General features: G+C 38.3%; 1 long non-coding RNA gene across 2 annotated transcripts in view; it reads right to left on the bottom strand.

The window, feature by feature from the left end:
* LOC113254888 (uncharacterized) overlaps positions 1–27,562 on the bottom strand; it is a 164,287-nt gene that overhangs the window by 72,408 nt on the left and 64,317 nt on the right. Inside the window, exons 1-3 of one of the 2 annotated variants that reach the window (XR_008957251.1) lie at positions 26,241–26,462; positions 9,945–10,091; positions 7,632–7,763 (exon numbers count right to left, since the gene is read on the bottom strand). This is a non-coding gene — a long non-coding RNA (uncharacterized LOC113254888). Of the gene's footprint in view, positions 1–7,631; positions 7,764–9,944; positions 10,092–26,240; positions 26,463–27,562 lie in introns of those variants that run through there. The other variant, XR_003316005.3, reaches the window with a different exon arrangement.

Here is a 27,562-nt window from a genome sequence, read left to right as displayed (position 1 = left end):
CAGATTTTTATACCTCCTTGCTTTTCAATTTCACATATAATTTTTCTTGGATAAAAGAGGAAAGCCCTAGAGAATTTTCCTTGTTCTCTACTGCTTGAAGAAAATAGAATTTTAAAATAGCTATAGGTTGCCCAATGGAGAGAGAGCGAGATGAGTAACTTACAAACAGTTACAGCTCTTCTAAAGATCCTAGCAGTGTACTCATTATTTGCATTCAAGTTTTTTAAAAAATTGCAGAGCAAATAGAACTTACATCCATCTGAGGTAAAACATTTCATTATATTTTATTATCCCCAAATCAATTCCTAAAGCAATGTGTGAATTAAAATGTTTTATCCGGCGTTTTCAAGAAACCAATTTAAAATTACACAGCTTATAACAAATTGCCAGAAATATTGCAAGCAGCCATTAATTTACTCCAAACCAATTAAACTCTACATTAATACATGCAGTAATATACATGCACTTGTTCCTAATTTCCTTTTGTAATTAAGCAGTGGTACAAGGAATAGCTTCACTTGACAAAGAATTTTAATCCTCTCGTTTGATCTTCCCTTGTCCTCTCTGGCCCCTAAGTGGCAAAGGTCACTTTTTGCAGCATCCCCCTCTTCTTTCATTTTTAAGAGCAATTTCTTTTAAACACTCAAATATACTACATAGTGAGTTTCTAGCTATCCTGAAATTGCCTTGTATTTGGGGGACATTCCTTCCTTGCATCCAGAGAAAGGAACTCCCAGAGGTTATGGAAAGTATATATACATGTTCCAGAATTTGACGTCAACAGTATGGGGAAAACAAACATAAAGGGCGCTAGTTTATAGTCAAGATCAGTATGGATTAGTCAGGGTCCTTCAGTGAAACAGAAGTGAAAGACTGGATGATGCCCACCCACACTGGGAGGGCATTCTACTTTACTGAGTCAGCCAGTTCAAATGCTAACCTCACCTGAAAGACTCCTACAGACACGCCCAGAAGTAATGTTTAATCTGTGCACCTCATGGCCAAATTGACACACAAAATTAACAATCAGTAAGTCCACGCCTTGCCAACTTCACACCCATATGCATCTTCTTAAACCATATTTAATCTTTGAATAAAGATAATAACAAGGTCATAATTCCACCTAACATGATACAACTACCCTGTGTACAACCAAAAATTCACTAACCCCTTTCCCAGAAGAGAAAGTCCTTGATTAATGTTTATTATTCTCCTCAACATCCTACCACTTAAATACTATGAGTTAAAATTAGCAATAGTTATTAAAATTAAAAAATTAGTAGTACTTAAATGCTATGATATAAAGTTAACACATCTTATGTTACATGATAAGGAAATAAGAGAGGAAAGAAAACAAATATATACATATATATATACACGAATAGATACAAAAAACATACACACACAAATATATGTATACACACATCACATAAATGTATTCATAGCAAAATAAGGAGGAAATACTCATGAAAATTATATTCTTCATTTCTGTAACTGGTCATATGGCCATAGCTGGTATTTATAACTATTTTCTTCCACTACTCATTCTGTATTTCCTTTGCCTTCACCAAGCACCTCGACTGGTCATTGTTCTTTACCTGGTAGGGTGACCCTAATCCTTATTCCTGGAGTCCTGCCTGGCTTGGGTTGTTGTAATCTTCCATTGATCTTAATCACGGGATTGGCAATGCTAAGAGACACCTTAAGGGATATTGTATATCCCAGACATACTCTTCCTTACCTCCACTGTGGGGTGGCAGTCCAATCTCCTTTTGGGAGTCAGAATCACTCTCCTGAGCCAACATGTTAACATGGTAGGCTCTGTGCCTGTTTTGGGGTGGTAAAAAGGTCTGATACCACGACTTACCTTTCATCTTGGAAGGGATATCTCTACATGCCCCACACCACTGGACCCCTAGAAATCTCACTGAGATAAAAGGCCCATGACTTTTAGTTAGATTTCACACCCTCTGACATAAAAATGTCTTACGATAAGTCTAGAGTAGTTGCTACTTCTTGCTCACTCAGCCCAATTAGCATGCTATCATCCATGTAGTGAACCAGTGTGATATCTTTTGGAAGGGAAAGGAGATCCAGATCCTGCAACCTAAATTACGACACAAGGCTGAAGAGTTGATGTACTTCTGAGGTAGGACAGTGAAGGTGTATCGCTGGCTTTACCAGGTCAGCTCTTGGCCGACCTTATGGACAGAGATGGAGAAAAAGGCATTTGCCAGATCAATTGCTGTATTCCAGGTATCAGGGTACATGTTAATCTGCTCAAGCAATAAAACCACTTCTGGTTAAAGCAGCTGCAACTGGAGTCACCACCTGGTTAATTTTCAATAACCCACTGGTCATTCTCCATCCCTGAACCTCCAAAAATAGGTTCAGGGATCCACCGAACCTACTACAAGGTGGACCTGAGCTTAAACTCCAGTGATACCTGATCTCCAAAAGCTTCTACTCTGACTGGCAGGCCACAGTGATGTTTTGAGTCTCCTGGAATTATTGTCAGTTCAGAGCCTGTGTCCAATAATCCCCCAAAGGTCTGATTATTTCCTTTTCCCCAATATAAGATTACCCTGGTAAAAGGCCATAGGCCCCTTTGATGGCTCGGAGAAAGATTAGTAGTATACATTTTCAGCAGTATACCAGGCTCCTACATCAAGGGGACCCAGCCTCCCCTTCATTCAAGTTCTTCTGGATATGTAAACTGGCTCAAGCCTGAAACTGATTGAAGGGACATGGATTTCTGTTCTTATGATTCAAGTTAGATTTGTGTACTTGACCTAGAACTTTTCTGCCTGTAAAGACCAAGTAAGAATTTAGAAAGCTTTCTATCTATTTCATTTCTAGAGACACCGTGATCAATTAACCAGTGCCATAGATTTGCATGAGTCAGAGTATTCTGATTGTGGCTTTGACTTTCATGTCCATTACAGTAACCACACCTATCTTGCCTTTGGTGGTTGAGTGCCAGCACTAGGCCCCTTCCATCCTGAGATCCAATTACTGCCATTGCATTTAAGTTTCCCAATTCAGTGATAGCAGTTCCCACTGTGAGTTCTGGTGTACAGAGAAGAGTAATCACAGAGTTTTCAAGGATGCCAGGGCTCCCCTTACAAATTTATTCCTCACAGAACTGGGGAAAGGTACGTCTTTTGGACCCTCCTAGTTTGGCTAAGTAGGTTTTAAATGATAAATCTACTCTAACATTCTAATCTCCTTAAGCCTTTGGATCCCTTCCTCTACAAATCACGTCTGGCATTTCCAACTTACTCATAGTAGGTCATCTTTTGATCCATGTTTCAGCCAACCAACCAAAGAAGCTATCAGAGTCCTTTCTAACTCCCTGAATTACAACATTAAATGCAGAACCTGTGTCAATAAGTGCAGCCCGAGGGGTGCCTGGGTGGCTTTAGTCGTTAAGCGTCTGCCTTCGGCTCAGGGCATGATCCCAGAGTCCTGGGATCGAGCCCCGCATTGGGCTCCCTGCTCCACTGGGAGCCTGCTTCTTCCCCTCCCACTCCCTGTGCTTGTGTTTCCTCTCTCACTGGCTGTCTCTCTCTCTGTCAAATAAATAAATAAAATCCTTAAAAAAAAAAAAATAAGTGCAGCCCGATCACACTTCATGTTCTTTCCACCATTATCCTACATCTTTACTATCTACTTCCACACACATTCCTGAGATTTCTGTCTGTATAAATTGGAAAACTCAGGTAGTTTTTTGGAGTGCAATACACCTTCTCACTGGTTACACAGTTAGAAGCAAAGTGGGGTGGTGGGAGGGTCCTGAGGAGAATTGGCATTGTCATGCATAGCAACTACCCCAGGGGAGCCTATTAAATCAGTTTTCTTAGGCAATGTAGGGTTAATCTGGTCAGGTGGAGGCAGAAAGACCGGTAGGACTGTGGATGGCCAAGCCAGTACCTCTGGAGGTGGGAATGCCACTGTGAGGAGCGAGGGGGTGAGGAGGCCAATTCTGCTGGAGGTAGGGAGACTTCTTCCACAGGTAATGAAGACTCGCCAGAATTTAGGGACTCAATGTCCTCAGATTCGGTAGTCTTCACTCATGACCTCATCCCAGGTTACGATCCCATTCTTGCCCATTAAATGTCCTCACTTTAGCGGCTGACACCCTATGAGGCTGAGAGTTCAAGTTGCATTATAATTTAGCAGATTGTAGGAGGAGGTTCTACATTTTATCTTCAGCAAGTTCAGCCTTGTAGCTACAGGGGCTAAGGGTCTTTCCAGACATACATAGTAGTTCTTAGGTCATCTGTGCAGTGCTCGAGCTGGGAATTTAAATCCCTGAGCTCATCCTTCTCTGTTGCTACTTTGTCAACAATATTAGGAACAGTTATTCAATGTCATTATATTCATTAATTTCCTAAAAATGTTCAAATGTACCATATACTATGTCACCTTGCCCCTTGCTTCTTATAAATAAATGATTTATGCAGATATTTTGCATATCTATAAACAGTTTATGCTATGGTCTATCAGTGCTCTCTCCACTCCTGGAAAGAGAGTCATTAGCATCTTTAAACCCAATTAAATTAGAGAAACAATTCCATACACTTGGTACCAAAATTTGTATTAGTCAATGTTCTTCAGAGAACCAGAAGTCATCAGAGATATCTATCCATCTACCTATCTATTAAATACATACATCTATTAGGTAATATCTATCTAATTATCTAATATCTATCTAATATCCCTGTCATCTATCTATACAATTTTATCTATCTATCATCTATCTATCTATCAAAAGAGAAAGAGAGATTTATTATAAGGAGTTGGCTCATGCAATTATGGAGGCTGAACAGTCCTATGATCTACCATCAGCAAGCTGGAAACCCAAGAAATCTGATGGTGTAATTCAGTCTGAGTCCAAACACCCGTGAACCAGGAGAGCCTATGCTGTAAATCTCAGTCCAAGGACCAGATGAGATGAGATGGGATGAGATGAGATGAGATATCCCAGATCAAACATTGAGGCAGGAAAAAGGGATGAAAGGGGATGAGTTCCTTCTTCCTCCAGTGTTTGCTCTATTCAAGTCCTCAAGGGATTAGACAATGCTCACCTACATTGAGAAGGGCAATTCAATTCTGAGTCCATTGACTCAAATACTAATCTCATCTGGATATGATCTTACAAACACAGCCAGAAATTATGTTTAATCTGGGCACCCTGTGGCCAATTAGGTTGATGCATAAAACTAACTATCACAAATTAATATACCATTCTGAGTTTTATACTTCAATTGTATATAGAAATTGACCTCCAATCCTGGATATTTAATATTCTTCTGAAATCCACTGAAATATAAAGATTACAGAAGAGCTATCACATGAATCCTTAATTTCAGTTTTTAAAAGATTTTATTTATTTATTATATATATAGAGAGAGAACATGAGCATGGGTAAAGGCAGAGGGAGAAGCAGACTCCCCGCTGACCAGGTAGCCTGATTCAGGGCTTGATCCCAGGACCGTAGAATCATGACCTGAGCTGGAGGCAGAAACTTAACCAACTGAGCCACCCAGGAATCCTTGAATACTTAATTTCTAATTGCCTTCTAAAAATTCTTACTTGGGTCAAAAACAAGGATACTGAAATTCCTATCAGAATCAATCAATTTGAGTAAATTTTCTCACCCTAGGGAAGTCTCAGGTAGTTAGTAAGGAAAAGGGAAATAATGGTATGCCCTGGGCACTTTAAGTGGATTTGCTTGTTTAATTTTCACACAAAAAAATTAACTAATAAGGACAAAACTTTAACTAATATTTAGAGAGGTTCATAATTTGCCAGTGTCAGTTTGGGGCAGAGTTGGAATTCAAACCTAGCTCTAATCCCAAGGCTGTGTTCTTTACATATTATAAACCTTCTGTCCAATGAAACAAGTCTATTTGGGGAATGTTCGTGCCCATATATAAACATCTCATGTACTTAAGTACAAATATTCATTCTGCTGTTTTTCCACTTGACATTATGGCATAAACATTGATGCATATAGGCTCTAAAATGCTAAAAATTAACATCTTTCTAACATGTTTTCTGGCTAGCACACTTTAATTTCTTTAAGCATTCCCTAGTAATGGGTATCTAATTGTTTCCAACTTCTTTTTATCATTGATAAGGCATAAGTAAGATATTCATTCCCTTAGATTTTTATTTCTATTGAGCTATTTCTTTAAGATACAGTTTCAGTTGTGAATTCATGGTAGTAAAGGATATGAACATCTATCTAACTCTTACTACACACTGACCCTTTTTCTTCTCAACCAGATTCACTAATTTCAAATGAGATATTGCTACTTTTAAAAGGAGTCATTGTCAACACTCAGATTCTACAATGGGGAGAAGAACATCAAGCTTCAGGGATTTATCACTCAAATTGTTGTTGTGAATTGCCCTTGAAAAGGATAGTGACAGACCTCCTCCCCTCCCCTGAATTATATTACATCCCGGAGGACTGAAATGGTCATTAATTTTTAATATTATCTCTTCTCAGGGAAGAGTATAATGAATTTTCCTTAGACATTTTTGTAGGATTGAAATTCTAGAAATTCTGGGAAGATCTACATAGTGAACTCAGAAAAATGTTAACCAGCTGCTAACTTCCTGGAGGAGAGTATGTAACAGAAATAAGAGTAATTATTAAATTACCTACAACATCAATCCCTATTGTAATAACAACCAGCAATGTCTGTACAATATTTTCCTGTTTAGACAGTTTCCCCCCTATGTTTGATCTTGGGTGGGGAAGAATAGATTACACTGGGCTGGAGTTTGTGAGATACAAAGAACTGTGTGCCAGAAATAAGATTTGTGCCTTTGTCCTTATGAATTTAACAGTTTCACTGGATTAAAAATGCATCATCACATTAAAAACTAACTATATCCCAAAGAAGGTAATATTAAATATCTAGCAAGCAAAATATATAATGTTTCAAAACATAAAAGAAGGAAAGTTTAATTATTCTGGACTTGAGTGATAAAAGTAGGCAATATTGCTGAGGTATAGAAACTCCTTTTCAGAAAAGTCATATATGATAGGTATCAGCAAGTTAAGTCTTAGTTATATTCTGGCCTCTCTCCTGCCTTCCCATTATCACCTCAGTGCACTTTATCCAGGCCTTTAGGTGCATCCTGAGGAGTTCCCTTCAGGAAGGTCAGCTGAGTTCTGGAATCGCACATTTCCGTGGCCATCTCTGGAAGTAGACCCTTTTAGCAACTCAAGAGCAGAGGGCTATGCCAATGACCCTCTACTTCCCTGTAGCAAAAGATGTCTCCTACATCAAAACCATCTGTGTTTAAAAACCTTGCCCAAGTCTGAGTGTGGAAAATAGCAAGCTACAAGAATGGATGGTGAAAACAACTATTGATTCAAGTAGACAACTGAGCAAAGCCATTCACTCAACAAATACGTAGCTAGCACTAACAAGCCTCCGGCACTGAGTGCTTACACACATTACTGACGTATGAAGGAAAATGTAATATTTGATTCTAAATATAAAACAGAAGAGGTTCATACAATTTATCCACCGTGAGAACAAAGAAAATTATTTATTAACCTCCTTATCATGCATATCAAGTAACTAAGACCACCGAAAGTGACTTACCCAATAGGTTAGTTGTTGCAAAGCCAGATTTTAAAACCCAGATCACCTTATTCTTTGCCAATCCATCTTACCCAAGGGTTCCATGAAGACACTATCATCACCTTTCCTTATGGACATTTTCAATCCTCTTCTCTGAAAGAAAACATAAAAAATGACTCTCAGTGCACGAGTAGTTTTTATCTTTCTTCTTCTTCTATTCCAAAATTATAAGTTCCTCACCAACTAATATTTATTCTTCAATGAAATGAACTTGAATAACTGGGTAAATATCTATAATGTTTAATCAACTATTACAATAGCTCAAATAATGGTAAAACCACTAAAGCTGTCTTGTGCAATAAGAGAGCCACTGGCCACAATTTAGATTACATAAAATTATCCAGTTCCTCAGTTCAGTAACCATTTCACATGTTCAGTAGCCACATGTAGCCAGTGGCCATCATATTGAATAGCGTGAATATAGAACATTTCCATCACTGCAGAAAGTTCTATTGCAAGGTACTACATGAAAACAATGAACCCACTTCCCACTCAGCACTGTAAAGAATGAATTAACTTGCAAAATGCATGCTTTAACACATTCTGCCTTGAGTAATAGGGTATTTACATAAGGATACAGGAAGAGAGATTGTACTGAGAAGCAGTACAAGAGAGAGAGAGTCAAACTGTGTTCTTCTGCTTCCCTGCTTGCAAAACTAAATGCTTAAATGGCATTCTTTGAATGCCTCAGATGCGCAAAAGCTTTTCCTCCATATAACCAGAGTTTCAAATCTTTTCCATAAGCCCTACGAAATGGTTTATGTGGAAATAACACTAATATCCATGATAGTACTCATTCTCTTGCTTATGTATTAAATATAAAACAAATAAATAATATGTACTAAAGAAAACACATATGATTGTTTAAGAAGGAAAGTTATTTCTAAGTAGGTATTCAAATGAAGAACCATAAAAGAAAAGATAATACTTTTGACTGCAAATATTAAATTGGGCACATCCTAATTCCAAATTAGAGAATTCTGGAGAAAATAATGGAAGCATAAAAATATTTTTATATAATAACATTTATAATGGTGAAAAACGCAAAAAACCTAAATGGCCTTACATAAAATATTAACAAAATAAAATAATCACTTCCATGCAAAATATTATATATAAATTTATGTAGACATATATCTATATATAGACATAAAATTGGGGGTGACCAAAACAACTGAAATGTAGTCTTCTCCCAAGCAGAAACAAAGTGATTCCACAAAAGAAAAGAAAATAAAAAGTGTTCGTAAACAAACTGTCTGTTTGTTTCTGTCTCATTCTCTCTCCTCTCCTGTCTTTGTTGACTATTTACTGATAGTGGATAGTACTACAAACTGGAAATGTGTAATATACTTAATAAATAAAATTAAAAAGCACTTTCCCTACCTGGATATAGTTATCGTACAAAGTTCAAATAACAGATGCATGAATGTATGAGCAAATGAATGCATGCAGAAATAAATATAGCTCCCTGTCCAAACACACTTAGAATATAATTATTCTATTCTCATAATTTTGGGACACCTCTAGTAAAGGAAATAGAGTTTGCTTTTGAGTTATTATAACAAACAAATCTATAAGAAATCAAGCTTTCACTAGTTACTAGCCCTGCTTAACAGTATAGAAGGGCCAATAAAAAGAGCAGAGGGAGTTGAGAAAGAAAAAATGGAACCGGGAATATATAGATTTATACCACAGCAATATGCCTGGACAGTTACAGGACTATTCCCAAAGTTGGAGTTTTAGATGATTAAAAAAACAAACAAACAAACAAAAACCTTGAAAGGTGAAGCTTAAATGAATCAATAGTGCTAAACATAGCAGTATACCTTTCTATTAGTCTGGTTATCAGCTCTTTGGATCTCTATTTTTTCCCCAAATATTTATTGTGCAAATTGCAGGCAATAAGTTAATTTTCTAAAGGACACCTTTTAAAACAAACTGAAAAATTGTAAAATTTTCTCTCCTTTACTTCAAACCTTAATGAGATCAGGTTCATAGGATTACTACAAGAAAGAATAAACGAAGGGGGTGGTGGGGGGCAAAGTTCTAAACCATTTCGGTGCAGTAAAGATCAATTTCATTTTAATATAATTTTTAATGGTTGTTCAAACTCCTATAATGCACCCACACAAAAGCCTTCAGTTAATGTGTGTGTATTTTGAGCAGTTCCCCTCTTCGACCCTCCAGTTTAATTTCCGTCCTTCAAATGAGATGAATGGAGCGTGAAGCAGGTCATATCTCAATGCTGACACATGGATTGCAGATAGAACTCACAGCCTGGAGAAGCAGCCAGTTTGGAGATTAAATCAAAGCAGCTCTGAATAGATGGGAGGTCAGCCAGGGCCGGCTTTGACATTTGATAGGACCTTGTGATCAATCAGGCCTTTCTTCACTCTTCCAGGTTTCCTTATGACCGGGGCCCTAAAAAACAGATGGGATATGTTACAAAGTGCAGGAGACGCACTAGATTGTGAACGGAGATAGGCGTCAATACTATCAAAGGGACAACTGGTGTTTGAAGCAGCCAGCAAATCGGAAGGCCCTGCTTTGCGGCAACTGCTGTGCCAAAGTGTACCTTTCATGATGGGGAATCTGAGCCTTCAGAATGGAGAGATGATTTTAACTGCGTTTTAACATTTCTGACTTCCTATGCATTAGACTGGAAACTTTGAACATTCGAATATCTTAAGATTGCCTTTTAGCCAAGATTCACCCCGTGAATAAGCTGTGTTTACAGCAAAGCCAAGCTTAGTTGTTGCTCCATTTATGCTTGTTTGCCTTTGGAAAACACACACACACACACACACACACACACACACACACACACACACAAATAAACCCAAGACATGATAACCTTTGGAAGAAAGGAATCAGAGGGTATTAATGAGGAGTGCTCCCTGGGCAGGGACTGGAGCATGGTTTCAGGAAATCTCAGTCACGTTGCCAAGGGGGTCATGAAAAAAGAATGGCTGCAGAGCACCACTGTGACAGACTGTTTTAGTGAGTGGTAATGGGCCATCTCTAGGATGAAAGGCCATGTATTTATAACGGTGCAGGCTACCGGGTATCACACCATTCATTCTGCCTGCCTGATTTAAGGGAGATGCCTTTTACCAGGATGACATGGGAGCAAATTATTTCCAGGACTATCACAGCTCTCTTTCCCCCACCCCCCCAACCCCCATCTACCTCTCCATCTTGCCCACCCTCATCCCAGCCATGGAAACACCTGCTCATATTCACACAAGCACTTTCTCTAAATTTTTCCTGTCATCGAGCATTGCATACTCAGAGCTAACTTCTCCAAAACTTCTCACTGCAATTTACTTTGGGATGGGAAAGTTGGAATGAGGGAGCCTGACCTAAGGAAGGGTTAGGTAAGGAGGAAGAGCACAGGTACACTCTGCCAACCTTCTTACATGAAATGTTTGACTGGAGCCTGAAAGCCAAGACAGCTATTGGGCTGATTTGTAAAGTGAGTTAGATTTCCACTTGACATGGACTCCATCTTCAAGGTAAAATGCAGCGGGGTCGCATTTTGTTCCTTGGTTACAGTGGTCAGTCATCAGTTAAATGTACAAAATTACTCAACCTCTCTGGACGATTTCTGATGAGAAATTAAACAACTGCACAAAATTTTAAGTTATTTTCAGCATTAATACTTTATGATGTCTTGAAAGTCTAATACGACAGAAATGTAATACAACAAAACATTCCACTAACACATCCAATATTCTGGTAAAAACAATTAATCTCAGGGAACTTGATGTAGCTAACTCATGAAATAGCAATGTTCGAAATATCATTTTGAAAACAACAAGATTTATATCTAACAGAAGAGTCATTATAGGGTAAGTGTTTATAATATGTGATTTAGGTCCCTTACAGCATTAAATAAAAAAAGATAAGCTTTACATTTCACACTAGTCTATTGAGGAAAGGATACATATAACATGCTTGGATTTTAACCAAGTTTATTCAGCTGCAAACTTCATAGAGCTGAAATACATCAGTGGTTAAAATAAGGTTTCTACAACAGTGTTTTCATGGTCTGTATCCCAGGCTCTTTTGAAGAGTTGGTACAGTTATTGTGACAATAGTTTCCAGAGAGTATCATAACACAACCGCGAGACCTTCAGACCGCTCAGATGTGAGCGTGTATGTACGTGTGTGTATTTAATCTATGCAAATTGTGCCCTGATTCTGGCCCCCAAGAGCTCAGATGTTTGTGAGAACTTAGAGATTATTTACAGAGAGCATTTCTTCTGAATAATTTTATCATTGAAATGTGACACAAATCTTCCAAAATGATAATTCTTTCTAGAAGCTAATCCTTCAAGAGGTTTTTATGTCTCAGAGAAAGCTGTGTATAATCAAAAGACTCTACAAAATACATGTTGGTTTGAGTCAGTCTCTAGAATTCCATTTAACTATTGCCAGCTCCAGGAACAGCCACAATTTCCTTGTCTCTTGTGCACATCAGATAAAGAATTCAGAAAGAATTGGCAGTTGGCAGTTGAGTAGCTGAAAGAGGAAGGAAAAAAGCTTTGCTGGTGTTTCCCAATTAATTTTCTTTTCAAGTGAAAGTTTGAAAAGAAAAAAATAAGAACACTGGAAATGACCTAAAAACTCTGGTGTGATAAGATAAACTTTGGCCTGACCATCACCCTGTGACTGAATGCATAGTCTGAACATGAGAAAGTTGTCCAAAAAAAAAAAAAAAATAGACTGCATTTTCCAACAATGATGTTTTAAAATTATGTTGAAACTTAAAAGTGAGAGAGAGAAGGGATTTGATTTTGAAAAAAAAAAAATGAAGTCTGTGGGAAAATTAGTGAGAGGAAAAAGCAAATAAAAATAAATATTTAGTTAAGAACCTTAACCTTAAATTCCATTTTCAAAAATTGTATTAATGCCAAACCCTTAAAAAGAGATCTGTTTTTTTTTCCACTAGAACAAAGACACTTGTTAATATTAAGGAATCCATTATATTTTATACCTCAATTGTCTTTTTAAAATAATGAACAAATGAGTTGATGACATTTGTCAGAATGACCCTAGATGTATAACTTGAGGCATCTGGTAGATGTTCTGGCACATACCAGTTTACCATACATGTGAGCTCCCTTCTTCCTCAGTGAGAAACAAAGAGGGGGTGGTCCTGGATACAGGCAGAGGTAGGGAGTTCTTGTTCTATTCAACCAAATGTCTCTGCAGACCCTGAGACTGCTCCTTCAGGATCATGTACTCCTGGTCCTGAAAATCAATACAATCGGCCAGTTCAATGACCTCCCACATTCTAAACAAAATTTCAGATGAGCTAAAATTTTCTAAGGGGCAGAGGCTGGTGACAAAATTTATGTCATCTTGAGCATTCACCCCTCTCTTCAAAAACATCAAGGACTCAGCTTTGGCAAAGGAGTCTGTTTGGATTCCAAACCCCTCTCAGGATACATTCATGGAGACGTAGAAAGGGTTTGCCCTAGTTCTGCTCCATAAGTATTGTGCCACGAAGAGAATCCACTCGTTACAGTATATTAACTTGTTTATAAGAGATTCAGGAGACCTTCTTTCCTGGGGTAATTGAGAGCTCAGGCCTTACAGATAGACTGCCCTGAGCTCAAATTTCAGATCCACCTCTAACGAATGTGTGACACTGGGTAAGTCTCTTGAAAGTCTCTTTAAATCTCTTTAAAGGAATAACAATGGTACCAATACTTTGATATGAGAATTACCTAAAATGATTACATAAAAAGCAATTTGCACAGTTCCTGGTACAGATAAAGTGTGCCAACAAGTTAGCTATTGTTATGTATTGATCTAGCCCATCTTATCTTTGAGCATTCTAACCTGAGAGAAGTCTAAGGACACAAGAGAACATCATACCCTAATGACCTCTTTAGCTATCATTTTATTTGATTTTTTTTTAAAGATTTTATTTATTCGACAGAGAGAGACAGCCAGCGAGAGAGGGAACACAAGCAGGGGGAGTGGGAGAGGAAGAAGCAGGCTCATAGCGGAAGAGCCTGATGTGGGACTCGATCCCGTAACACCGGGATCACGCCCTGAGCCGAAGGCAGACGATTAACTGCTGTGCCACCCAGGCGCCCCTTAGCTATCATTTTATAATTAAAGTACTTAATTAGTCAAAAGATCAAGTCAGACAGTGGAGAGGTAGGAGACAAAACTTGAGGTTGGCATTTTTCAAATGGAGACTAAAGAATTCGTTGATAAAATCATCTTATTAAACAGATTGGCATTGCCCCTTTACAAAATGTTACATAATAGCAATTAGAACATTGGAGTGTAGGCTATCTTCTAGAATAGAAATGTATTTTTTACCCATTTCTGCATAACAAATTATCCTGACACTTAGAGGCTGAAAATTACAAAACATTTGTTATCCAACAGTTTTTGTAGATCAGGAATCCAGGAGCAGCTTTCTGGCTAGTTATAGCTCAGATTCTCTTATGAGCTATCATCAAGGTTTTGGCTGGGGCTGCAGTCATCTCAGGGATTGACTAGAGAGGATCTGCTTCCAAGCTTTTTCACTTGCCAGTTGGCAAGCCTCAGAAGGTCCACTTTCAAGTTCACTCGCATGGAACTCGCCACAGGCTGCCTCATGACATGGCAGCTGGCTTTTCCCACATTGAGCCATTCAAAAGACAGTGAGAGAGCCTCCCAGATGGAAACAACAACTTTGTATAAACTCATCTCAAAATTGACATCCTATCACTTCTGTATTCTGCTTGTTAGAAGTGAGTCAATAAACTCAAACAATACTCAGCAGGGAGAGACTACACAAGAGTGTGCATCCCAGGAGGCAAGGATTCTTAGTGGGCTGCCTTAGAAACTCCCAATAGTCCATCCTCTGGCCCTCAAGGCAAATACACTTACTGCCCCCAAAGACCTCAAAATTCTCAATATCCACTCAAAGCCCAGAATCTCAACATCTAAATCAGGTCCAAGTATGGATGAGGTTCCTCAAGTGTAATCCCACAAGCACAACTCCTTAAGTATACTTCCTTGCAATCTGTAGTCCTGGGAAGCAGAGGAGACCAATTATCTGCCCCCCATCTCCACCCCCCACAACATGCAATGGTGGGACAGCATGGGATAACCATTACAGACAGTCATGTTCAAAGATTGAGGTGGGAAACACAGGGGAGTTACTGGTCCACTGCAATTCTGAAATTCAGCTAGGCAAATGTTGGAAGGTTTTTGATTAGGCCTCCTATCTGAAATAATTTTTCATGTTTTCCCACTGTGCCCTCAGCACTCCTGGTTCCACCCTCTTAGTTATCTTAACATTTTCACAAAAAGTCACAAGTGTTAAAATTCTGAGGATCCAAAGGCCAATCTCTCCTCAATCTATACCATCTCTGCCCCACTCAGCCCAAGCTGCAGTGTTTCTGCATATGTCTCCTTTGAGAACTTTGTGAGTCTCCTATGAAATTTCTTGGGGTCAAACCCAATGGACAATAGCCACACTCCACCATCTCTTCTGAATAAACCCCTCTCTCTCTACCTTGGCTGCAGCTAAGATGACTGAGGGATGATGTCCTGAAACTTCCTAGAAGTACTTTGATGGAGAGACCCTCTATGGCACATTCTTAATCTCTTTGGGGCCTTTAATCTGACTCAGGTTCCTCTGAGAAACCACTTTAGACCTTCTGAGATTTGAATAAAATGTTCTATGGCCATACCCTGGATTTTATCTTCCTTCACATATTGTTTTTCTGGCATTGCCTGGATTTGATCCTTGCTCACAGCTTGCTTGCTCTCCTTCCTCCCTTCCTCCTGTCCTTCCTTCTTTCCTTCTTAATTTTAGCATCCTGGACCATCTGCAGGGTTTGAGAGCTTTCAAAAAGTCATATTCTGGCTTTTTTGTTTCTTTGTTTCAAGTCCTTACCTGAGTTTCTCTCTCCTGCATCTCACTTCAAACAGCAAGAAGAAACCAGGTGGAACTTAAATACTTTGGGAATCTCCTCTGCTTGGTTCATTAGGCAAATTTTCTATTTTCCAGATTTCTATAGGCAAGAGTGCTGCTAAATTTCTGCCCTTTTCAATACAATTTTTCTCCCATTCCTTAAGGTTTTCACTGCCAGCCACCACATAATTCAAAATTCTATGAAGAGTAGGTTCAAGGAACTTGACGCTTTTACTAATACTCTCCTCAAAATTCTTACAGTGTTCCCAACTTCCGCACACTGCCTACTTGCACTGCCACTCACACATCTGAGGTTTTATTATGGCAGCACCTCGTCTCATTTCCAGGTACCAAAATCTGTATCAGTCAGGGGCTAGAATTCAATCAGCATTTAGACATCAGAAGAGGTGGGTAGGTAAGTAGGTAGGTAGATAGATAGATTTAAAAAAGGGGGGGGGAGATTCAACCTTACACAATCCTGGGAGATGGTTAATCAGCCTCCACAAGTCTGTACTTTTAAAGAAACTCTAGTACATTTCATCTATTCAATAAATGTCAGGCACCAATCTAGGTCCTCGGTCCCAAGAATGAACAAAGTGGAAGAAAAAAATTCCGTTTTCTTGGAGTTTGTTCTTTATTTCAGGAAGATGGACAATAAGTAAACTATAATAATAATACATGATAAAAAATTAATAAATTATATGGTCCCTGTAAAGGAGGAAATGCTATAACAAATTAGGATAAGGGGATTGGGACTGTAGCCTGAGAGAGGAGGTCATAGGTCTCATTGAGAAGGTGACATTTATTCAGAGTTAGAGAGATGAAAGAGTATGTCATACAGATATCCAAAGGGAATACCCTTAGTGCCTAGAAAATGGTAGTCAACAAATGAAAGGATAAAAGACAATATAATGGAATAAATGAATGAATGAATAAAGCTGAAACAAATACAATGGGAAGATACAAGCCAATGCATGCGTTTCTGAAAGGAGGAACACTATTTCCCCACAAGCTTCTCACCTAGGTATCTTACTAAGAGATGAGTCATATTGAGGAAATATTTCTGCTTGTTGCAGTTAGGAATTTTTTATTGCAACCATCCTCGCCAACTTCAAAATCAAATTCATTGCAGTGTTGTGAGGTAACTAATGGAATCAAAGAAACCAATTAGCCAAGCCTAGGGAAGAAGAAATCAGGACAACGCCCTTGGTGTAGTTAAGAGGATTAACGGATCAATGGGGACTCTCTTCAAGGTACCACTAGCAAACTGAATCAGTGACCATGTTCCATTTTCGTGTCATTCCACTCAAGACTCAGGTTCCTGTGAGAGTATCTCACTGTTCAGGTTTGGGTCACATGTCCATTCACTAGTGCAAGGAAAGGCAGGATAGCTGGACTGCCAGTGTCACCAAGATCACATGGGACAAGGAGGTTAGTTTGTCAAAGGCAAAGCATATGGTATTGCCAAATGAAGCAGGAAAAGGTACTGGGTGGATAAGTCATGGATGCCCACCACCTCCATCAAAACTCTTTGTAACCGGCTGATTGCCTGCTATATGTAAATATACATATGAAGAGACTCCCCAGGGTACATGGATCCCAAAGGTGTCAGTATGACTTAAAGACTTAAAGACAACCACGTTAGAGATTATTCTACTTCTGTCCCCAGGGCCATCTTTTGTGTCCGGGGTAGCTCATGCTTTGCCTAGTTGGCAATCTTACACTGAAACCAGAAGTGGAAGGCAAGGAAAAGAAGAAATGTCTTAAATGAAACAGGATGATGAGAAACACCTATCTCCTATAGACATGGCTTGGGAGGAAAAATGATCCTTCTGAGATCACAGAAAACGCCAAGAGCATTGCAGACAGGATAAACAGTCCGGCTTTGGGGCTGCCGTGACTGTAGATAAGATGATTTGTTTCTTCTCAGTCTATTTATGTCAATTTCTTCCTGTTCCATTGCTAACATTCCTCTCCCTGTACATTTAAAAAATATTAATTCAGAACATGTATCTTTCCTTTCTTCTCTAAAATGTCTCTGGCTATGTGATATTTTCACACAAAGGAGCTATATTTGGCATTCAAACATTGCTTTTCTTCCTACTGGCAAGAAGAATTCACTCACTACCTACTAGTGCAAAACACTTATTTTGCTTAAGAAAGAAAAAGGAGCTTCCTCCAAATGATACAAGAAAAAAAATAGATATTAAATTTCAAAGAGGACAAAATGACTCCTCCTCTTTGAACATTTTCCAGAACAACACGCTGCTGCCTGTCTATTGTTTCAGAGGCTAATAGTTATATAAATGCCCCCCTAGCTGCGTTAGTTCCATAGTATCATTGTCTTTGCCACAAAAGGAGTAGGCAGCCAGTGGTATAACGACTCACTTTTTAACCACACCCTTATTTATATCCGGAGCTCATCAAAGGAGAGATTACTGCATTGTATTTTATTTTCCTTCCTTGTTTCCTTCTCTTTCTCCCTTTTTAAACCTTTTTTAAGTTCTGCTTCAATGTGTACATGGGACACCTATGTCCATACTGGCAATATAGGAAGAAAATTAGGCCAAGAATCAAAAGGCTGGAATTCCCTTTGGTCTAGTTATTTACCGAATACTCTGAGGCCAATATTTTCTCTAAAGGGAGGGAAAAAAAAAAAGTGGGGACTTTGTAAAAAGTATTTGCCCAATTTGATGCTCAAATGGATATAATAGGGGTTAGAGTAAAAGGTCATTTTATTTCATATCTTCCTTTAAATTCTGGGTTGCATGGTAATTTAGACCTTACCACTCTTTTTAGAAAAATCTGTGAACTTCAGAATCTGGTGAAAAATAAACTTGGCTAAATGTCTGTCACTAAATTTAGACAGAAAATGATATGTCATTTTTACCAGCGTCTTTGCTGGATTTTTTGTGAGACCTAAATAAGAAAATTCTGCAACCATCTTAGTTTTTAAAAAATCAGGAGGGTACCATTTAGAGCACTTAAAATCTTGGGATACTGATTAGTGAACAACTAGTCTGGAAAATTAAAAAGGCCTTCCAGAAAAGAAGGGAATGGGGTTAAAATTTTTTTTTTTTTTCGTATGGAGAGAACTAGACTCAACTAACAAGTAGTTGAAAGGATAAATTATTCTTCTATGAGGTTATACGTCTATAATAAAAAATAAAAAGTATTCTACTCTATATGGCCTCAAAATACAATAAAATAAGATCCTACAGGGAATAGGTAGTTTCCAGTTGTGTGATGCCTTCCACTAACAAGATGAGGGGATCTGGAATTATACCAAAACACTGGGAAGTTCTGGTCCCAAGGAGACCTTGCCTTGCCCTATATGTCTCGAGGATCTGTTTCCTCGTATGATAAAAAAGTTGGAGTAATATAATTCTTCCAAGGCTACAGGTTTATCACTTTGGTGGGTCACACCTCCATGTGGACACGTTCATATTCCCCTGGTATTTCCATCTCAATTCCACTTTTCCTTCTTTCACCTGCAGTAACTCGTTTTTGAAAACTCTTTTTCTCATCCCCATTACTGATACCTCATCCTGGCTTCTTACTTTAAACCCTTGATGACCAGACTCTCTTAGGCCCCAACCATATCTCATCTACTCCCTATCTCTAGCACTAGCATCTAGCAAAATGCCTAGGACATGGTAGAAACTAAGTGTTTGCTGAGTGAACGATGTATCAATAAAGAAGCAGATGAATGTTGAATGAATGAATGATACATGACTGGGGTAAAAGAATCATCCTTCACATCACTGAAAATGCAGAAGATAGGTTTTTGATGACGATTCCATTTTTCCTGAAAACACTATAGAAAGCCACCATATTACAAAATAACTTGGTGCTCTACTTTGTGAGCATGCTCTATAAAATAGGCTTTCTGTTGGTCCATTTGGTCCCTTTGGTGAGACATTGACATCTTGTAAATTTTGAGTTGTGCAATCAGCTCCAAAAACCTGACTAATGCCGGGCTTGTGGAATTGTTAAGTTGAATATCAGAAGATAAAGTAGACATTAACTCCCAGCTTAACATGTTTGTAATGTTGTGTGGAGGCTTTCAAAACTGACGATCATGGGCAGACGCGCAGGCTACAGCCCTGCACCCTTATCTAGCGTCGAGCTTGTTTGGAGTGGTGCTGCCACACATCAAAGGGAGGAGAAGTATTCCGTGACTGAACAGAGAGTCAGGGGCCAGAGTAACATGCACCAGCATCAAAAGATTTCAATACAATGTAAAGAAGGCCAAACTTCCCAGGAGTGGACTGGGGCTCCTCCTGAAGGAGCCAGCTCACCTACCAGCAACCATATTTGAGAAATAGAAATACTTGGCATTTGTACAAAAGCTTCATAGTGACAATATTTATGTGCTAAACTGAAAGAAATCTGGGCTACCCTGATGCCTCATTGAGCAGCTACCCCAAAGTAGATCTTGACTGATGGTTTTCTTAAAAAGGTGGTGCAGGGACTTACCCTAGTTAGCCCATCTGTCTATCTGTCCATCCATCCATCCATACCTCCGTCCATCCATCCCTTTCACATGAAAACTTCTAACCCTCTTTCTTAGGAATGCTATGCTCATGATGCCGACAGCCCGTTTCCCCTGTGTTCTCCCTTCCCTGGCTTTCTGTGCCCTCCTTCCCTTCTGCTTCTCAGACACAATTGTCCTAATCTAGGCACTTTCCGCGCAGGCACAGTAGAAAGTATAGATTCTATAATAGAACCACTTGGACTTTTTTTTTTTTCTCTACAGGAGACAAACTCCATAGAATCCTGGGGAATAAAGTTTTTCCTCTAGTCACTCACACTTATTATTTTATTTTTATAACACCATGTGGTGAAAGCAACATTAATGTTAATATCCCCATTTTGCAGATAAGGAAACTGAGGCCCACAGAATTTCTGTCATAGGCCTAAGGTCACATAAGTGAAGTGATAGAACCATCACCCAATCTAGGACCCTCTGGCTCCAGGCTTGGTGCTCTTTCTACCACAAGTGAGACGATGAGGCATTAGATTTAATACAGAAATGTACAGGATCCTATACAGGATAGGGGATTTAGATGGGGAATTCCTTCTAAATGCTAGAAGTTTCTTTGTATTTTATGTATATATGATTCAATATCTAAATGTTATTTATCTGTTGATAAAACTATTATGAGGATCTATAAATATTCCTCATACCAACCTCTTTTTATAAGGTACATTGCAGCCTTTTAAACTCAGGGTACTATTATTTAAGTTAGTTAAGATGCTTTAAGATTACATAGAGAGGCTAATTTTATTTCACTGTTATTGCTATTGTATCATTTTAACACAGGTTAATTTAAGGAAAGAAAGCTATCGCAAAGGCAGTAAGCCACAGTGGTATAGAAAGCCCTCTGCCAGCTGGCTGTAAATCTCGGAAAATTAATGAAATCATCACCCCTTAAAATTTTCTCTAGAGCTGCATTGTCAGGAACTTATTCTTTCTACATTTAGCTGCTGGCAAACAGTCCCTCTTAAATCTAATACAATTTAGTAATACTTTCCATACATATTAGGGTGTGTCTTTCTACTCAGTGAAATTGTAATCTAAACAACTGGTACTCTGTGGCATAAATGAATCAAGATGTGTTATATGGGGGAATGAGAAAGGCAGCTCCGTGGAATGAGCTTCTAAATGCTTTCTGTATAGGTTAGCCTGGGTTGGAGGAAAATCAGAGTCTTGTTTCAGCCCTATATTCACATATTGCAAGTCTCTAAATATCCAAGTAGGATGATGATGTCACAAAAAGCCAGGCAGAAGGAGGCCACATAGATCATCTATGAGCAAAGGCCATATGCTGAAGGCCAACTTTTGGTGAATAAAATAGTTATGATCACCATAAGTTTAGGGGCATAAAATGTGTTAAATTTGCATAAAATTTACATAAACCTACCTAAATGATTCCAGCTGCCACAGAAAAATATGTGGGCATCTTCTTACATTATCTTTTTTTTTTTAAAGATTTTATTTATTTATTCGACAGAGATAGAGACAGCCAGCAAGAGAGGGAACACAAGCAGGGGGAGTGGGAGAGGAAAAAGCAGGCTCATAGCGGAGGAGCCTGATGTGGGGCCCGATCCCATAACGCTGGGATCACGCCCTGAGCTGAAGGCAGACGCTTAACCGCTGTGCCACCCAGGCGCCCCTTTCTTACATTATCTTAAACCTCATCTACCTTAAACACGAGAGAAGGGCTTAGGAGAACTGGCTTGCAATTTTCTCTGAAGAACACCATTGCAAAGTTTAATAGTAAAAGCTTGATTAAACGATTGAGGAAGGGGAATCTGTTTAACTTTAATTCAAATGAATCCATGTTTCAAAATCCTCATTTTTGAAAATGAATTCTTTTTGTTGGTTCAGCTTATGGTATGGAATATAATTTGGGGACCTGGGTCATTTCGAGGAAAACACAAATGGGCTCTGGACCCTAGGCGTGACATCTGCTAGCCATGAGATACAAGGCAAATACCTGAAATTCTTTCATTTTCTATTTTCTCAGTTGCAGGACAGAAGATGGGCTTTCTCCAACCTGACTGAACAGAAGATCACCTAAAGGCTTTGATAAATATGACAATCCCAAGACCGACCCTGAGAAATCCTGAGCTCAGGATGAGGAAAAAAGCCAGAAATCCATATTTATGATCAGTACCACAGAGGTCAAAGTTAGGAATTGCTGGACCAGAAGAAATCTACAAGTCCCTGACAACTCTAAAAGTTTATGTCTGCTTAACTCTTGATGTTTAAGCATCTTGAAACTCCATAACCTCTGTGGAGATTAAGTCCTTGAAGAATTTGAGGTCTTAAAATCAGCACTGGATTGGGATTCATGGGTGTGAATCCTGAAGTCTTTCACTCCCTGGATGCATGACATTTGCATTTCATTGTGAGTGTTCTACGTAGTTATGAAGTGAAGACTAATTCAGTTAGAAGTTCTCTCAAGTTTAAAACTCTGCAAAGAACTTGATATGAATCTAAGTTATATGACTCAGATACATTAGGAAAGTTGGTGAGAAAAACAAGTTTCTTTGTGCAACGCCTCCTCTTTTTTTTAAGATTTTATTTATTTATTTGAGAGATTGAGCAAGAGAGAGAGCACAAGCAGGGAAGCTGCGGGGAGAGGCAGAGGGAGAAGCAAGATCTCCGCTGAGCAGGGAGCCCAATTGCAGGGCTCCATCCCAGGACCCTGGGATCATGACCTGAGCCGAAGGCAGACATTTAACAGACTGAGCCATCCAGGCACCCCTGCAACACCTTCTCTGAAAAGACATTTCACAGAGACAATCTCTGCTTATGGACTAGGACCTCATAGATGGAGGCTTCAAATCTGATTCAAACCTAGTTATAGTCCTTCTCTACTGAGAACTTCACAAAATGTCTCATATTTCTATTTTAAAATATAAATATGGGGCAAAGAAAGCAAAAGAAATATGTTTAAATGTCTTTGCTCAAAAAGCTAATTATTGTGTAACATCTCCATTCAAGCTCTCAGTCCAACATTATACAAATTATTTGCAATAAAGCATACATCTGGATTAACTTTTGCTGCTTTGGGGCTTGCAGAAAGAACTGTCTACAGAAAGTACAAAGCCTGTATAAATCTGTTTGCAGTGGTCAGTATTCTAGAGGCAGTAGAAAAATAGGTTTTCTGATAAGGCATCAGTTTTGCAATGAACACGATGAAATATGTCACTTTCAAGTTGAGTCCATTTTTGAAATTCCAGGCAAAGCCATCACAGCCCCTGTCATGGAGGCTGGATAATTGGGATTCGTTGCACGACCTACATTCTCTAGGAGATGATTGACGTCCCTGTAGTTTGTGCTGTGAGCAACTGGCCACATTGTCAAAACCTGGGCAAACACAATCCTCTCAAAAGATTCATTGAAATTCAGTCGAATACAAAGTTGTGGAGTGGTTTCTTCATATATTTTTAATACACAGCTTTTAAAGTTATGATTAGAAGGAAATAATGTCTAGAACGTTGCACTGACCAATATATGGTAGCTACTAGCCACATGTGGCTACTGACACTTGAAATCTTGCTAATCCCAACTGAGGTATTCTATAAGGTTAAATATTCCCCAGACTTCCAACAGTCAATTTCTTAAAAAAGAATACAGAATATCTCATTAAAAATTTTTATATTGATTACATGTTGAAGCAGTAATATTTTGAATATATCAGGTTAAAATAAATAGCAAAGTTAATCTCACTTTTCTTTTACTTTTTTAATGTGCTTACTAGAAAACTTTAATTTATATATATATATATATATATATATATATATATATATATATATATATATCACTTACGTTATATTTCAATGGGACAGAATTGTTTGCAGCAGAAGATCGAACAAGTGTGCCTTCTCAAAACTGTTTTATCAGTGCTATTTGAAGCTCACTGTAGCATCTATTCATACCTACAGTATGTAAGTTCAAGATAGTAATGTTGCTCCACACCAGTTTATTTGATATGAGACCCATAATGTTGCCTCTAAAATATAAAACTCTAAGTTCAGAATAACTTTATGTCTAAAAGGACTTTGATATATAACACAGTGCCTTGGAGAGTCTTAGAAGTGCTAGGTATCCTAAAAAGCATTTAGTTTAATCCTATTTAGTTCACTCTCTTTTAGAGGAAGCAATTAAGAAACAGAGTTGAAGTGCTCTCCTTAATACCACTTAGGAGCAAATCTAGAACTAGAACCCAGATCTCTGACTCACAAATCACAATATTTCTATTTTACCAATGCAATTTAAATGTGACTATGTTTCAAACTGACAATGAAATTATCCCTTGCTTTTTCCTCCCATAATAAATAGTCTTATTTTTACAAAAGCACTTCAATTCAAAAGTTTTTTTTTAAATTGCCATAATTAAGGCTACATTCATTAAAAAAAAGTTTAGTTAAAGTAATTAAATACTATCTTAGTGTTGGTCTCCTTTCCCAATAACTATATTTTGACCTAAAAGGATTTTGCGATACAAAGTAATGAAAGCATAAACCTTACAAAATCACCAAGAAAGCAACCAGCAGGGAAAATACAGTATGTCTTACCAGAAGTAGCAGGAATAGAGGAAAGAAACCAGTGTGATTCAAAGAGAGCCTTAAGGCCCTAGAGCAGAGATGGGCCTCCAGGCACCTGGCCAGGCAGGGGGATTTTCTACTAAGAAACTAAAGACAAGACCCCTGGAGGGATCGAGTCAGCTAAAGAGAGGGAAGGAAGGCACTGACCAAACTTGCAAGAGATATTAAAACACACACACACACACACACACACACACACACACACACACACACACATTAATTTAATACATTGGACACAAAGGAAGGGTAAAGGAAAAGTGTTACTTCTTTATTAGATAGGGAGAAAAAACTGTCCCTTGCCTGAGGCTTTCAAGATATTGACTTGGGCTCTTTGGCAAGCATTTAATCTCTTCAAGGCTGAGTTTACTGAGGCACTAAAATGGTCAGGGTCCCCTACAGCGAAGAATTCAGTCAAACCTTTTACTGTTTTTCCGTGGTAAAAAAAAATGAAAAATGAAATAAAATAATTGATATTCCCTTTTGCAGGGATTGGGAGGGAAGGGGAACTAAAGTAGACTTTGTGAGGTCATTTAAAAGATAGTCTCACGATCAAAGGAGAACAGTCCCTCTTAAATACTGCTTTGATTGAATTGACTAGTCGTTGGGGTTTTTTGTTGTTGTTGTTGTTGTTTTTTGTCAAACAATTCCATGACATATAGTGTATAAAATACCTGCCACTGTACCTGAGCATGCTAGATACCCAGTAAATGTTTGCCTCTGATCAAAGAGTTCGCTCATGTAAATATAAGGTTAGGATGATAAACAATCAGAAAGAATCAAGCGTCTACATTCTATTTATTTTTATTTTAATATTCTGATTTTATTCTATTTTGTAATTCCAATTGCAATGTATTTTCATTGAATGTAGACTGGAAAATATAAAAATATAATATTAAAAGTATAAAGTATGTAATAAAAATCCTTTTCTTCTTTTATTTTCTTCAACCTTTTTTTTATCTCAAATGTCTTTTTTCTTTGCATTTGATTTTCTCTCAAACACTGTTTTATGCTATCTGACACTTTCTCTACCTCTATTCTCTTCACTGGGAAACTACTTTTTTTTTAAAGATTTTATTTATTTATTTGACAGAGAGAGCACGCACGCACAGAAGAAGGGAGAGCAGCAGGCAGAGGGAGAGGGAGAAGCAGGCTTCCGCTGAGCAGGGAGCCTGATGTGGGTCTCGATCCCAGGACCCCGGGATCATGACCTGAGCCGAAGGCAGACGCTTAACCGACTGAGTCACCCAGGCGCCCCTACTTTAGTGAGTTTGAGAGCACTCAGTGAGCAGGACAAGAAGAAATGGCAGGAACATCAGGGAAGCCTCCTGGCCACCTAAGGAACACCAGAAGAGTGGGGATCACCAGCATGTTAACTTTAAAATTCAATGTTATCATTGTATTTAGAAGTGATCTGGCTCAGAGGAACCAGCTCTCACTAACCAAACCATTAAAAGCCAGCAAGTCAATTATCAATCTACAAAGAGAGAAAGATCTACCAAGGAGACAAGAAAGTTTACCTCAGTTAGTCAGACATTCTTCTTCTGTAAGACAATACTCAGGGGAAGCTGATTTATAATCAGTAACTCACTTCAGGTCGATGATCTTGATGCGTGTCATTAAACTACAAAGTCCAGATGCGTTTCTCCACGCTCTAGAATTTGCCTGCCAAATCTGCAGGAATTTGTCTGGGGAATCTGCAGGACTAGCAAGAACATTCTTTCCCTCTAGGGAAATGTATGGAGATATTCTGACAAATGGTACTTCCTGACACTTCTTTTTAATTATTCCAGGTTAACCATCTCTCTTCTTTCAATACTGTCTTTCTATAAAAATGTATTATAAAACTGGTTAAAATCAGATTATTGTATCACAATCATATTCTAGTTCTGCTTCTCTAGTAAATGTCCTTGATTGGAGTTTTAGGTGCTATCAAGACTTCCCAGTCCTACATATACAGATGACTCTTGGTTTAGTCATAGAAAGTGCTAATCAAATATGTTATGTATGGATTTTAGCAAACTAATGCATTGAAAGTGATGCTATTTCCACCTTTTTGCTGGACACCTTACTGCTACATTCTGTCTGATTGCATAAGGACTACATACTCTCTTTAGTAATAGAAGCACTGAGCCTCTTTCTAAATAATTTAGGATATGTCCAAACATGTTTTCCATGGGGAATTTTGACCTACATGACTCAGTTGCTTCAGAAAATACCATATCATCTTCTAAAAATTTCAGATCTAGACAACTGGAAAACCTTTGGAAGGGCAAATGCTTCTCTATTTTAATTCCTTCCCAGCCTTCCAAGGCAAATGGGTCTCTTACACTATTTTCTTAAGCCAAGTAAACATCATTAAGTGGGCCTTTGGCAAAGCTTGGATTCATTAAGTGATGTTTCCATTTGAAATTACAAATATAAAGCAATCCTTATGTTCCATTTGACTCCACCCTGAGGATAGATCTATTTACTTCAAATTTTAGTGTAGAGTCAGGATTGTGTCAACGTTATGCTATAGAGACATCCTGGCTTAGATGCCTATGTAATTTCTGCGGGCAGTTTAGAACAAATTTCTCTAAAACCAAGTCACTACACAATATTAAGAATGTTCAATTATTTCATTAACTATGGTTTTAAGGAAGTGTACACATTATAATTTTTATAAATATTCCATTTCTTAGATCCCTGAGGATCTCTCTTACATTTAACAGGTGTTCTCTTTTTCTCCTCACAGTGCATAATTAACAATCACTCAGTACAGTTTTTACAGTGCATGACAATTTTAATAAAAGAAAATAATATATAAAAATCCTAACTAAGCTAAAGGCAAAAGAAGAAG

This window comes from Ursus arctos, unplaced genomic scaffold, assembly GCF_023065955.2.
Source record: "Ursus arctos isolate Adak ecotype North America unplaced genomic scaffold, UrsArc2.0 scaffold_4, whole genome shotgun sequence".
NCBI lineage: Eukaryota > Metazoa > Chordata > Mammalia > Carnivora > Ursidae > Ursus > Ursus arctos.
The sequence above is the reverse complement of the archived record's forward strand: the minus strand, read 5'-3'. Positions and strand labels throughout refer to the sequence as shown.